We start from the raw sequence: 16,288 nt of genomic DNA, 5'->3' as shown, positions 1-16,288 counted from the left end.
ATGTCATTCATTAGTCAATTATAATTGATAAGAAACATATTTAGTTACCTATTGGGATTTGATAGTTAAATTATATTCCACAGTTAACCGGGAGTAATAATGACATAAGAAAATATTTTATCATTCTTTAGCTGGTTCTTAAGAGTAATTGTACATTTTAGGCTATCTGATCGTTAAGAAGTGTTGTTAAACGTCGACCTTGATTAGTAAATTAGTTTGATCAATTTGCTACTGATTTAGTATTGAACCTATGGGATCGCACACTAACGAGTGTTTTAACTATTACTAAATAGATTAATTATTTTAATTATTTAATAATTAAATTAGAGATTTTAATTTAATCAAATAAATTAAAAATTTTAATCTAAATAGAATATTATTAAAATCTTTACTAGCACAAATGATATAATTTATATTGGACACAAATTGAATTTTTTATTTTAAAAATAAAAAATTAATATTTATATTTTTTTATTATTATATTATCAGTGTAATAATATAAGATATTGTCTATTATAATAATGGAGATTATTATAAAATCTAATTTGAAATTATATTGATTTATAAAATTATTTTATTAAATAATAATAATAATAAAAGCAACATATATACATATGAGATATATATATATAATTGGGCGTTAAAAAGGGAAAAAAAGGGAGTCCAATTTGGTTTGGACGGTACAGGAAGTTGGACTTGAATTTTATGTGTAGGATACATATATGTATATATATGTAATTGGGTGTTGAACATAAAGGGAAAGTCCAGATTAGTTTGGACTTGTACAAAAAAAAAGTCTAAATAGGAATTAATAACTACCCATGCCACCTATATATATGTGATATATATATATATATGTGATATATATATATATATATATATATGTGAGTGGGGATTGCAAAGAGTTGATTAGCAAAGGTTGATTTCGGTGTGGATATGCAAAGAATGTTTGCATTTTTGAATAATTTTAATTTGAGAATGTAACGACCCCGGAAATATTAAAATGAAATGAGTATTTAAATATATCAAATGCAGAAGCGAGATCAAAATTTCAGTTAACATCCCTTACACGAAAAACCAAAAACGTATTTAAAATATAAAAGATTAAACTAACTAAGAGAGAAATTCGAAAATAAAACTATGAGTATGACTACAGAGTCTCTAGGCATCCCCTTCGTCGTCCTCCTGCGGAACGGGCTCGGGAACCATGTCTTCCTTATCTGAAATGGTTAAATAAGGAGTGAGCTACACTAGCCCAGTAAGAACATCACGATATCTCACCGTCACGGAGGTAAAGGTGGGTAGAAAAACACAAAAGACCAATGGAGCATAATTTACAACAAACTCGTTTATTAACATGAAAACCTTTACCATCCACTTACCTCGGTGGAATTTATGAAAACAATATAAGAAAAATAATAACATTATCATAATCATTGAATAATATAAGCTGTAAAACATAACACTTATCACGCCTCTTGTAATTCAATCATTGTACAACATATCTTTTTCTCATTTACCAGCCTACTAGTATCCGTGGGGGTCCATAGGGGTTCCGCTACCCGTTAACCTTTAACATTCATAATCAGTTTCCAGGGCCGTCCCCATACCCCGTCCGGTATGGGCGCCAAAACCATGAACCTCAATACCCCGTCCGACATGAGGGTGAAACGGGCCGTCCCCATACCCCGTCCGGTATGGGCGCCAAAACCATAAACCTCAATACCCCGTCCGGTATGAGGGTGAAACGGGCCGTCCCCATACCCCGTCCGGTATGGGCGCCAAAACCATAAGATCTCCATACCCCGTCCGGCATGTGAGACCACAATCCCGGTAGGGTTCCCTACGGACCTGGTCCGTCCACCATCTCCCAGGATATCTAGTCAGGCTGACCCCCATAATACAATTATCAGTCTACACAATCTTTCATTTTCCTTTTCCTCAGTCAGCATCATCAATTCACATACAAACAAGCAAAACAGTAATTCATGCCAAACAGACAACATACAGTATCAGTTTTTCAGTCATTCAACCCATGATTAATAAAAACGTAGTATATGCACACAAATCTGTAAAATGAACACATCAAACCTCATTTTGCATTTAAAGCTGTAAACAGGCCAAATAACAGTAAATCACCAATCACACTAGACTCGGGCTCCATTAGCCACCTTAAGCAATTTCACACATTCGTTAATTCAAGAAATACCGTTTTATCATTTTGAACTTTAATACCGTGATAGGAAATAGGGTGAGGGGTCCTTACTTGTTTTCGGGATCCGAATACGATTCACAGTGCGCCTGCAGGCCGTCCCTAATTTTCCCCTGAAGTTTTTCCGGGGAACTGAAACACACTAACAGTACCTGCACGTGTTCCAAAAAAAACCCAAATTAGGCCCAGGGCCTCTTTCGGCCCAAATCGCAACTCCGGCACGGCGGCTCCGCCGTGCTCCGGCTACGGCGCCGCCGCTGGCGGCGGCGAGTCGCCTCGGGTTGGCTGTTTTTGGCCGTTTTCGGCCGAATTCGGCCACACTCGCATTGGTCTTTGTCAGAAAACAACCCTAGGGCCCTCGGGGGGCCAAAAAATCACGGAAAAACGGAGCTTACCGGCGGCGGCGCTCTCGGGTGCAGCGGCTCTCCGGCGAGGTTCGTGTTTTGGTGATTCGGCTCCGGTCAACCTGTAGAGAAAAGAATGGTGATCACGGTGATATAAAAATTGCATCGAACGGAGGCCGGGAAGGGCCTCGTCGGAGGCAAAAACCGAGAGGGGGCGCGGCGGCGCCGCTGGGCTTCGGCCGCATATTCCGGCCATTTGGCCGGGATTTCGGCCTCGATTTGGCCATAGGAGGAATCAGCGGGGAAAAACGAGTCGGGGGTATGAAATTTACCTCGATCGGCGGTCGAAAATTTCCCCAGTGCGGCGGCGGGTGGCGGCGGTCGGCCTCTGGTTCGTCTTCTCCGGCGAGCGGCGGGCGGCTAGGGTTTGCGGTCTGGTGTGGGGGTTCTATTTATAACCTCTTGCCTTTTGATCTCAGCCGTTCATTTCGTTTTAATCTGGGCCGTTCGTTTTTGATTGAATCTGGGCCGTCCGTGCGATTGAATCTGGGCCGTCCGATCGCGCGATTGATCTGGGCCGTCGGATCGCACCCACGCGGATCGCCAACGTGGCTCCTTTCGGAGTGACGCGGTCTTGCCACGTGGCAGGCCCCGGTTGGCCGGGACTGCTGACCGGGCCTGCTGACGTGGCTGCTGACGTGGCCCCCCCCCCCTTTTTTTTTTTTTTTTTTTCTCTCCTCCTTTCCGGGTGCTACAGAGAATCCGCTGTAAGGTATATTTCAGATTTGATCTTTAACCTGCAATATAATTTTTAAAATACAAATAGATCATCTTGGACTACTTTATATCTTCCGATGTGTGTTGTGAACATATTACAATCCTTCATATAATTCATTATATGTCAATGGGATTAGTAATGTTAGATTGAGAATGTTTGTTAGAATTGTTAGAATTGTTGATTGTTGGCATATTCCATTGATGAAAAGGAACTTAATTTATCTTTTTACACTAGATTCTTAAAGCTATAGGCACCATGTAAAAAAATGGCATTCTCAAAGTATGCAAAGGCTCTATAGTATTCATCAAAGAAAATTTGGAGTTTAGATTATATATCATTCAGGACAATACAGTTTTAGGGGAAGCTGCTATAGTATCAAGTAGTAATTATTAAAATCAAACTAAGTTGTGGCATCTCATCTAGGTCATATGAGTGACAATTGGTTATCTAATTTGAATAAGCAAAATTTTTTGAATTGGTATAAAGAGGAAGCCATGGATTTTTTTGAACATTGTGTATTTGACAAACAGACTAGGGCAACAAAAATATAGTACATAAGAACAGAGATAAGTTAGATTATATTCAGTTTAATTTATAGGTTCCAAATAGAATTTCCACCAAAATGATGTCAAATACTTCATGACTTTGATTAATGATTACTCTCAAATGGTTAAAGTGTATTTTCTAAAGTGAAAATATAAGGTGTTTTAAACTTCTATCAATTAGAAGACCATGACGGAGAAGAGATAAAAAAGGAAGGTCAAGTATCTTAGAACTGATAATAAGTTGAAAATTTTTTAATCATGTATCTAATTATTTCTATAATAAAGAAGACATAGTGATACACTGCACTTATGTAAGAATGCCTTAATAGAATAGTATTGCAGAACTCATGAATATGACACTTATGATAGGGCACAAAAATTTTTGTAAAATTTAAGTTTGTGATAGGAATTATGGGCTGAAGCTGTTAATACCGCTTATTTCTTGATTAATTGATCTCCATCTACAACTATTAAGTACAAAGCTTTTTTTGAGATATAGTCTGGTTCATCTATTGATTACTCTTAGTTAAGAGGATTTGGTTGTCTCGCTTATTATCATGCGAGAGATAGTAAACTTGAGCCAAGGATAAAGAAATGCATAATTTTAGGGTATGCATCTGGAGTAAAAGGTTACAGGTTATGGTGTAGTGTTCCAAAGTCTGTATAGTTTATTATCAGTAGAGATATGATATTAATGAGATCATGGTGTCAGAGAATGAATAGAGCTAGATGTTGATACTTTAGTTGTTTAGTCCAATAATCTAGAGAATAAGATGTAAGATCTTAATTAAGAAGGTAATAATTGTACATCAAATCAATAGTAACCATATACCATCATAAAAAGTAAGAAGAGAAGACAGATTAGGCCACCATAGAGGTATAAAAATCTACTTGCTAGTTACAAAGAAGCTATTTCTAGTTTAGATGAAATTAGTGGTTTGGTGTTATAGGTGAAGAAATTGAATCATTTCACAAGGATTAGACTTGAGAACTTATGTCATTGTTAAGGTATAGAAGATGGTAGGCTGCAAATGGGTTTTTAAAGCCAAGAATTTTAGCTGCTTGTACCAAGAAATGTCGCATTTTTGTTAAGGTGGTTAAAAAAAAGGCACTCTAGGAGTAGAAGTACCTCGATACAAGGCTTAATTAATAGCTAAAAGTTTTACTCAAAGCAAAGGGATCGACTTTAATAAATTTTTTTCTCCAGTTATGAAACACAATGCTATTAAGGCCTTACCTGCTATGGTAGCTCTTGATGACTTAAAGCTTGAGCAATTAGCTGTGAAGATTGCCATTTTGCATGGTGAATTGGAAGATCATATTTATATGACTCAGCTCGAGAGATTTTTCATTTTAGATATGAAAAACCATGTTTTTTTACTTACAAAATCTTTTTATCGTTTAAAACAGTTATCTATAAAGTGTTATAAGAGGTTTGATATATTTATATATATAATGATTTTATTCGTATTACTTATGATAGTTGTTTGAATCATAAAAGGCTCTCATATGTTTCTTTCATCTAGTTTTTGTTATATGTGGATGACATGTTTATTGTTGCTAAAGGCATGTAACAAATTAATATTTTAAAAAAGTAGCTGGTGATGAGTTTCAGCTGAAAGACTTGAATGCTGCAAAGAAGATATTGGGAATGAATATTACTCGTGATAGGAGTATTAAAAAACTTTTTTTGTCACAACCATTGATCAATATGGGAGAGATAGAACTTGACAACTCTCAAACATATGTTAATTGAAAATCAAGAGAAGGTTTATCTTTAAAGAAGATAAGATAACTTTCATTCTTCTTTACTTACTTCTTAAAATAATATCTTCTTATATAACTATGAGAAGTTTACAAAAATTAAAAATTAATTAAATAAGTAAATAGTATAAATAACATATAAATTGACATCCTCTCTTTTTTTAGTAAATTAATTAGAATCATTAATATATTTCTTAACCTTAAATAAAAATAGAAGAAAAATAAAAATTAGAAAGGATATGAATTTAAAAAAAAAAATTGTCCTTGATCATTACTCTCCTTTCTTTTAAAGTTATCGAACTCCTGCTAGATCTTAAAATTTGAGATGGAGAAATCTATACTCATATATTTCTCTGGTGAACCATTTTGATGCACTAGGTTTTTGTCTTTTTTTTTTCAACACGAAATGCTTTTTGTGTTCCTCTACATGTTTCTGTGATCTTTTTTTCAAGTATAGTATCTTCTAATAGTGAGGTCTCATTTTTAGTATACAAATCCTTCACTAAGGGCATAACTTCTCCAGGTTCGTCATCCAACATTGATGGTTTGAAAGGTTTTAGGTTTTAGAACATGGAGTATATTTCTAAGTAGCTAGGTAACTTTAATTGACATGCATTGTCACCATTCTTTTTAAGGATCTCAAAAAGAACATAAGGAATAGACTTCAACTTCTTGACTTCTCCTTTTAACCTCTCATTTCTCAATTTTAGCCATATTAGATCTCCCACTTGGAATTCACCTTTTACTCTATGTCCATCATGTCTACCTTTATATTTTTGTGAGCTTTCTGCAACTAATTTTCTAGTTCACCATGGATCCGTCAAATATATTTTAAGAACTTTTGAGCTTTCTCTGGACCATTCTTATCTTGTACTTCCATTGTGTTGATTCAAGTGTAAACTTAATGTCAAATGGGATTTATGGTAAGTAGGTAAGATGAACTTCAAATGGGGATTTATAGTGGAGCTATGAATAGCTCGGTTAAAAGCAAATTATAGATATAGTAAACTCTAATACCAAGTCTTAGGTGTCGAGCATTATAACCTCACAGAATATGTACGATGGTCTTATTGAAAACTTTAATTTGACCATCAGTTTAGAGATGAAAAGTTGTACTTCTATTCAACTTTGTATCCATCATAGACCACAATGAGCTTTAGAAGCTTTCAAGAAAATGACTATCATGATATAAAATAATAGAGCTTGGTAACCCAAAATGTGTTCAAACATTTCTGAAGAAAAGTTTTGTTATTTGTTCTCCTGTAATGGTCTTCTTGCATGATATCAATATTATCATCTTAGAAAATCTATCTACTACTATATATAGATAGTGATATCCCTATTTAATATTTAATATATCTCCCAATAAAATCCATAGAGATGTTTTCCTATTGTCTACTTAAAATTGGCTATGATGTGTAACGCCCAATCTTTCCATTTGATGGTTTTGAATTGCTATATAGCAAACACATTTTAACAAAACATGTTATATCTTGTTGCATTTGGGGCCAGTAAACATAATGTTGAAGATTTTTCACAATCTTGTTTACTCCAAAATAACATGCTACCTTTGGAGTATGAGCTTCTCACATCCATTGTTTATGATTTACTTTTCTTGGAACACATAGTTGTGATCCTTTATAGAGTAATCCATCTCAGAAATCTGATGATTTCTTCATTTTCATCATAGTTATTATATCACAAAAATCTGGGTCATGGTCATATATATTGGCGTATTCTTCATATGTACTTGGCTGAATCTCCATCACAATAAACAAGTAAACTATTATTTTTAGTGGTTGAGATAACATATCAGCCAATTTATTTTGAACTCCTTTTTTGTTCCTAATTACTAAGTTAAATTGTTGAAGGTAGGTCATCCATTTCATATTACGGATTTGTTGTCACTTCGGCTACATTTAAAGATATTGAAGAGGTCGATGATTAGTGAAACTATTATTTCTTTACACAAAGATACACATGCTAGTGTTTTACAACTTAGTGTAGGGAAAATAACTCTTTAACATAAGTTGGGTAGTTTTTTAAGACCCTTAAAATAATTCAGCGTAGTAAGCAACAATTCCTCATTCTTGCATCAGAATAACACCTATTGCATATCCATATACATCTACCTCGAGTTTAATAAGCTTTTGTAGATTTGGTAGAAGTTAAATAAGCACCACGCATATTTTCCATTTCAAAAGATGAAACATGTCCTCATGTTTCTAAGTCCACTTGAACCACTAGTTTGCCTTTGTCTTCTCATGTAAAGAAGCGGCTATCATAGAGAAATTTCAAATAAATTTCCTAACCAACTAACATGCTCACATAAAACTTTGAACTTCACTAACATTTGTTGGCTGAGGCCACTCTCTAATAACCTTAAATTTTTTTGGATCTATTTTCCATTCACCATTAACAACAATGAATCTGAGATATAATAATGATCTCTGGCCAAACTCACACTTCTTCTTATTAAGGTAGAGTTTATATTCTTGTAGTAACTCGAATACCTTTATCAAATGATCTAACTTATCCTCCCAAAAACAACTATAGATGAGAATGTCGTCAAGATAAACAATGAAAAATTGATCGATGGAAAGTCTCAAGATATCATTCATCAACTGCATAAATGGAGTAGGAACATTATAAAGTCCAAATGGCATGACTAGCCACTCGAACGGCATAAGAACCCATACCCTATATGGAGTCAAGAGTGTCCTTTCATATCAATCATTTATAGTTATAATGTCATTTTGATTTAAATAGCAGAAACCTATATTTGGTTTATATTTGCATCCCTTGCACATTTACAAGATTTAAAGTTTTGGAAACTAAATCAACATTAACAAAAATTAATGCATGTCCCGTAAAAATTCTGTCACTCCACTATCCCAGCTGACCTTGAACTTGGTATTGGTTCTCCTGTTCTCAAAATGATAAATTGGGGTGAACTACACGTGCTCAATAAGAATAATTTAACACCCTAATTCACATAACTAAATTAAATACAAGAAATTCCTACAAACTTCACCTAAACATGTCTAAATTTTATGTTATTAGAAAATCTTCGAATAAGTCATCCAAATTCAATCTATTTTAAATTGTTTACTCACCACATTTATTCTTATAGATTTTTGATCTTTTAATTCAATAACTATGATTGATGATAGAGTTAAACAATTACGATTACATCTACATATTTACTTTCATAGTTCACATTAACAGTATACCACTTTCTTCAACACACAATAACATTATCAACAGTTTACCCATAACGGTATGGTTACTCTTATCATTATAGTACAATACAATCACATTCACATTCAAACTTATAAGTGTAGTAGTTTTTCATAAATTATGGTATAGTGCAGTACACTTTTCACAATGATAATTCACATTACGATTAAGACGCAGACACTTAGACTTTGAGAATTTATCGTGTTATGCCATTTTAGTCACTATCAATGAGAAAAAAATCAATAATACCACTAACAACGTGGACATAGTCACAATAACATAACAATGGAAACCATATGATACTTCTATCAGTAAGGGTTCACTAATCAACCGAAAATGGCCACTCATACACCTGCCTCTTTGTGGACCTAATATGGTGCAGTATATGACACATTCTTCATATGGGGTTCACTACTTGACTACAACCAGCCACTCATGCACCCGCCATTCCTGGAGTACAACCACCATAATCACATCCATATCAGCTCCCATAAATATAGAGCACTATAAACATAATCGCATCTATACTAGTTCCCCCAACAAGTACAATTCACATTACTATCAATAATATTTCTCGTCCATGTGAAAGGGTTCACCATCAACCACATCGATCAAATCTCGGCCATACACACACGTCCCTCATTGATATATGGTCAACCGGTTTAAAGACTTGACATTTCATACTGACTCTTGACTTTTAAATTTATACTTTATATTGACTCATCATCTTCTTATGCTAATTACTTTTATTTTTTTATTTAACTAATTTTTATTTATCCCATTAACTTCATTTACTATTTCTATAAAATAGGTTTATTTCACTTACCTAAACTTTATATACCGATCTATATGATTTCTTTAATTTAATCATTAATTCACCTATGCTCTTTATCTTCCATGACTTCTTTTACTTATTCTTATAACTATTACCTTAATTATATAACAACCAAAACTCTTTAATTCATTATTAATTTATAAACTGCTAACCATCATTCAATAAGCAATTTTATTTATATTCACATCTATATTCCCTTGGCCAATTTACCCTTTATTTTTATTTTAATTAAAACTCTACTAATTAATTTGTTTCCCTTTTTTCCAGATTAACACCCAGTTTCGCTCAACATATTAAATATATATATATATATATCTATACATGTGCTTATATATATATACAAACATACCGCACCGATCCATACACACATTTCTCTACGTGTCCACAGATCTATATACATACAGATTAATATATATTTACTTACACAAGCAGTTGCAAACCAATTCTTATATATAGATGTATATACCCATACAAAATGTATAAAATATACACAGATTTATTTATACATACACATAATCTACAGTGCAGATTTATTCATACATACATATTTTCTACACATCAACCCATTTATATACGTATATATGTACGTATATGTATGTATATATTTACATAAACATATTTACACAAAAATTCATATATATATATATACAACCATAGAGATTGTATACAAATATATACACAGAACTATATATACAGATACACCAGAGACTGTATACAAGCTAAATGGATGATCTAACACCTAACAATATCGTTAGGCTAGTAATATTGATTCCTTAAGTGTGTCCCTCATCTTTACAAGATCGTATAAATAGTAATAAAAACTTCTTTGAGGAGTTAAATCATCCACTATGCTTGACATGCAGTGATCAAGTCAATATTTTGTTTCATCATTTCACCATAAAATAGATACTTCCTTTCTTCTTTTAGTAAACTAAATTTTTTGAGGTCAACAATAATAAATGGCATTCCAATCCCATAAATAAAGATTTTTAAGTATCATATGACATATATCAAGAAGGACTACATCATAGGTCACTTCACCGATAAACTGACTAATCACAACAAACTGAAAGGTACATTGTCAATTAACTTGAAGCCTTACATCTTTATGAATCCAACTTAACGGGTACAACTTAGGGTGAGGGATTGTGGAAAATCCTAACTTTTGCACTAATTGCTCAGAGATGAGATTTCTTTGGCTTCCATTATCCACCATGGTTGTAATTACCTCTTGTTTTACTAGGAATTTTAGGATAAACAACTCCTTTCATTCATCAAGTTTGGTAAATGACTCTAAATCCATAACTTTTAGCACTACCATTAGAGATAAATTTGGATATGCTCTTTAAACCCAATCAATTGCTATAGGTTCATTATCACTAGTTGTTGTTGCCATGATATTAGTTTTTGTTATATTCTTTGGGTGCAATTATGGGTGCAACTTCCAGCATTTCTCCTTTGTATTACCCTTGGTCTTATAATGGTCACAGTACCTTCTAATACTTAGTGTTGACATTGAGGACGATAAGGCTGAAGTAGCCTTCGTAAACTTTTTCTATTTTTATGACCCTGACTCTAAGCCATCAAAGGACTTTCGACTATGGTTATTTCTCTTCTTGGTGGTCATAGCTATTATATTAGCGCTAGATACGTTGTTTAGTTTATAAAGTGAGACCTCAGTACTTATACGTGACAATATTTCTAACATGTATTTCATGCATGTTCCAAGTGAATACATCTAAACTCCTAACGCCATAAGTAGATATCTAAACTCAACGATATATTCTTGCACTGTTTGGTCTTTCTTTTGGCATAAGTTGTGCCATCACCTCAACCAATCTTCTTGGTAGCCCATTAGATTAAATTTTATTCGAATGAGATCCATAAAATTATCCCAAATTCGTCAACATTACGGGTTTGTATATATGAATTCCACCATGTTAAGACATGACTTGTCATTTTTGGTCTCGCTAATGAGACCTTGTCCTCACTACTATACCTATATAAGATAAAGTAAGTTTTTATTTGGTTGATCCAAGAAACTAATTTCTCAGCATCGATTAAACCACCATATAATGGAATATCAATTTTTGCCTCCATCTTAAAGGTCTTGGCTGCCTCTTATCTTCTTTTCTTGAGGAGACTAATTCTTTTTCTTTTTTCTTGAACTTATACTGGGACTTTTAATTATCTTTGGAGAGTTCCTATTAGGATCATCATGAAATTGATCCTGCATCCAAGATATAATTTTTGTCATCTGTTTACATAGACTAGTAATTTGCTTAGCTAAGTCAACTTTGGTAGATTTTTGTGTCGTTATAATAAACTCAACAATTGTGGTTCTTCTTGAGGGTCTTTGGTGAATGTTAGGATAGAAAACAATTTTGTTGTCTCTTTGTAACCACTTCTAATCTTGACCATATATAGGTAGGATCAAAATGCTTTAATACTAATCTGATCAGTATGAGAGTGATAGAACTTGAGAACTCTTAAACATATGTTAATTAAAAAGAAGATCTATCTTTGAAAAGAATAAGATAACTTCTATTCTTCTATGCTTAATTCTTACAATGATATCCTCTTATTTAGTTACGAAGAGTTTATAAAAATAATAAATGAACTAAAATAAGTAAATTCTAAAAATAGAAGAAGAAGAAAATAGAAAAGGATAAAAAATAAAAATTTGATCAAACAATCCTATGTTGAAAAGATGCAACAGTAGTTTAATACAAGTAATGCCAAGCTAGTAGTAGATCTATTTATGACCCATTTCAAGTTATCTGTAGATGTGTCACCAAAGACAGATGAGGACATGAAATATGTGATGTCTCGGTACTCGGTAGGGCATCGATGTCTAATAACAGAACAGATACGAGTGCAAGAAATAATATATACATCGGCAAAAGTAAATCATCCCTTACATATACCAAATGTACATCACTGTGGTTAATGAATTAGCTACACACCTTACAAATAATGTTCAATTAATTCTACAATATAAAAAAGATTTCATCGGGGTACAAAAAGATGAGTACTCTTCGTCTAGTGGTCAATAAATAGATCCAAACAAGCATTGAGGGCAACTCGGGTGGTAGCTCCTCAATTTCAACATCATCTGAGGGATGGATTAGGGGTGAGTTCTATGAAATTTAGTAAGGGATACAGTATTTAAATCATACTATTAAAGTTTCAAGAGTTGCATTTTAATTTTAAAAGTAAGCAATCCAATATCACTTTAATCTAATTAACCTTACCTTCAAAGATCATCAAATATCACCAGTTTAGATATTTCGAAAAACCTTTTGATTTAGTTACGAAGATCATTTAAAATACATATCCAAATTCATAGGCATAATGATAGAACAGTGAGAAACATATGTCATCAAGAAGCGAAACAATAAATAAACAATAAACATCAACAATAATCGTAGACCTAACAAATCAATCGTTTATTTTAGTTTAATTTTACAGATCTTCGTACGAAGCTGTTAGGGCCTATATCAACTAAGGGCAGAGAGGATTCCCCAACTACCATTGTGATTGGAAAATAATGTAATACAGTACGATCTATTGATCAATATTCTATGACTAGGGTGCCACTGTGGCCCTTACAGTTATCATGATCTGTGCTCGTAAGAGGGGACGATAGTATCATTCACAGGGAGTGGTTCACTAACAGTCGGTAATGGTCAAATTAGATAACCCCTTAGTGATAACGGTTAACGAATTTCAGTCATCTATTTCATTTTTAGACAGAAAATAAGATAGTAATTCAATAACAGAATTCAAAACAATTAAATTTCAAACCAATTTAGGCTCCGTGGAACCCTTTACCCAAACCCAGACCCGATAAGGGCCTCTTATACAAACCAGACCCACTGATGGCCCACTAAACCGAACCGAACTAGAAAGGGATTCTTCAAACCATCCCAGCCTAACAAGGGCTCCTAAACTAACTTGGATCTAAAGAGGATCTGTTTGACCAAAATTCGGACCCAAAAGGGATCCGTTGACTTAAATTGGGTCCAATGCTAACCCTTTGACCTGAACTCGAATCCAAAATGGATCCATTTACCTAACCCAGCACAGGACTCAATGGGGGGTCTATTGACCAACCTGACACGTTAACTGACCTAGCCCAACTGAGAGCCCATTTGACTTACCTGGACCGGTTAAGGTCTATTAAGCTAACCTCGCCGACAAAGGCCTAACCCAGATCCATTAGGATCTTTAAAACACTTTCGGCCCACCAAGGCCCAACCTAAGCCTAAAACCCAGACCATTAAGGTCCTTAGACAACTAGGCCATTGGTTTTTCTTTTTGGGCCGAGGTCTATTTGGGAAACCCTCTCAATTATCACCTTGTGAGTGAGGCCTAGGGCCCAAGCCCAGGCCCAATTGGAATGCCCCACAACTCGTGCATGCCAACAGGCCCAACTACATGCCAAGCTGTACATGTAGTGTGCCACGGACAGCTATCCTGGCAGTTTGGCCTGTGGAGACAAGCCCTTTCTGCACACAGTGCGCCTGAACACTCGACCATGCAACACTGCCACATGCACAAGAGCCTATCGGCATGTTGGCATGCTTGGCAGACCTACAGGCACACACACACATGCATGCATTCTCGTGCGCGCACCAATGTACGTACACCTCGGCAAACCAGTGCCTTCACTATTTTGAACCCATTCCTATCATTTTCATCATGTGTTTCCCCTCATTTTCAATCAAAATCATTATTAATCATCATAAAAATACCTTGCATATCAAATTCACACTTCACTTGTATCTAAACCGAAATAATCACCAAATAATTACCATGCATTCCAAAAATCATGTGCAAAGATAGTTCAATCCCTTTTTATGGTTTTAAAATCCTATAAATAAGCAATTAAAGCATGCAGAGAAATACTAGGTCCCTTACCTTCAGTTTAAAGTCCTCAAGTTTTAGAGAAATAAAGCTACATGGGATGGTTCGAATAGGAGAGCTTGATGTAGCAGCATGTTGTAAAAATGCTCTCAGTTTGCAAAGAAAATCTACAGATGATGGAGGTAGAGGAAGAGAAGAAGAAAGAAAGAAGAAGAAGTCTCAGTTAAGTGACTTAACACTCTGAAAGGAATGAAAAAATTTGGAAAAAGATAAGCAAACTCATCGTGCGATCAAGCTTGATTGATTCTGCATGGTGAGAATGGACGGAGTGCATGACCCTTCAATGTATTCCTTCCTGTATCACTCTTTCTCTCTATTGAAGCCTCTCTCTCTCTCTCTTGGTCTATCAAATGAAGAAGACGAAGGAATAAGAAAAAAATGAGAGAGAGAGACGAAACTGATCGCCTTTTATAAGCAAAAAGAACAAGTGTGATCCTTTGGATCACAAGCAATTATTCCTAGTCGTTGATTGGCTTAGTGGCCAACCAACTGGGTGGGTAGTCTCTGCCCAGTTGCTAGATGTTGGGCTAGACTGTTTACACTTTTGTCCGGCACTGTTTACCCATGCGCAAACGTACTAGCCTGTCGTATCGGTGGGGCTTTTCTGTATGCGAGACAGTCCCGCGAGTTACCTGCGAGCATTTCCCTCGTTCCTACCTTTATTTTTATATTCCTTTCCCTTCGCATTTTTTAAAATTCTATGAAGCAAAATAAATTTTAAACATAATTTATGCATAAAAATCATTGGAAAATAAACTTATAAAACAAAAATTTAAGTATAGTCATCCATATAGGTTCAGGGGTGTTACATAACATATATCTAGAGTTCCTTATTCGAGTGTTATGGGAAGTATCATGTATGTCGCGGTTTATACTCGCCTTGATATTTTGTATGCACTTAGTGTGGTAAGTAAATACATGGCATATCTTGAAAATAATATTAACATGAAATGGAATGGATTCTGAGGTAATTAAAGGGTAATACAAATATATATCTGACATTTTACAAAGCTAAGATGGGTGACTCACACATGTGAGCAAGGGTGCTCACATGCGTGGAATGTGCTTGCCTTGGATCTCTAGGCCTAGTTGGGCTTAACTTGGACCTTTCTTGGGCTATCCCAAGGGCCCTCATCTCAGCATGTAACCTTCCAAGCCAGTGGATGATTTTAGACCTCTCAAACCCATGACCTCGAATTCCTTTTAACTTTTAAATGGGCTTATGCCTTCCTTGCTTTTGGGCCAGGTTAAGAAACCCTCTTAGATCATAAACCAAGCGCATCATGGAGTGGGAATTGTGGGAATCCTTCTGGAAAAAAGAATCCCTTTTCCCACTTGTAGCTTACCTTTCCTACAAGCCCTGCGTACATGCGTTGTGCTGGTGTGTTGATCGTGCATGGAGGCGCTTGCTGCTGGCCTCCGCAGCTTTCTGGCTGCATGCGCATGCGCTATGCGCACGACACTCCCATATGTGCTCTAAATCTAATTAGAGATAAATTTTATCTTAATTTAAATTAATAAATAAAATAAATTATTATTGTTACATTAATTTTTAACAAATAAATTAGTACCAACATTCATCAAGCTAAGTGCACAAACTTTTTAATTTTCACGTCCTTGCTGAGGTTATACCCTACTTAA

The sequence above is a fragment of the Carica papaya genome, chromosome 6, assembly GCF_054855325.1.
Source record: "Carica papaya isolate Zhongbai chromosome 6, ASM5485532v1, whole genome shotgun sequence".
NCBI classification, from domain to species: Eukaryota; Viridiplantae; Streptophyta; class Magnoliopsida; order Brassicales; family Caricaceae; genus Carica; species Carica papaya.
Note: the sequence above shows the minus strand (reverse complement) of the source record.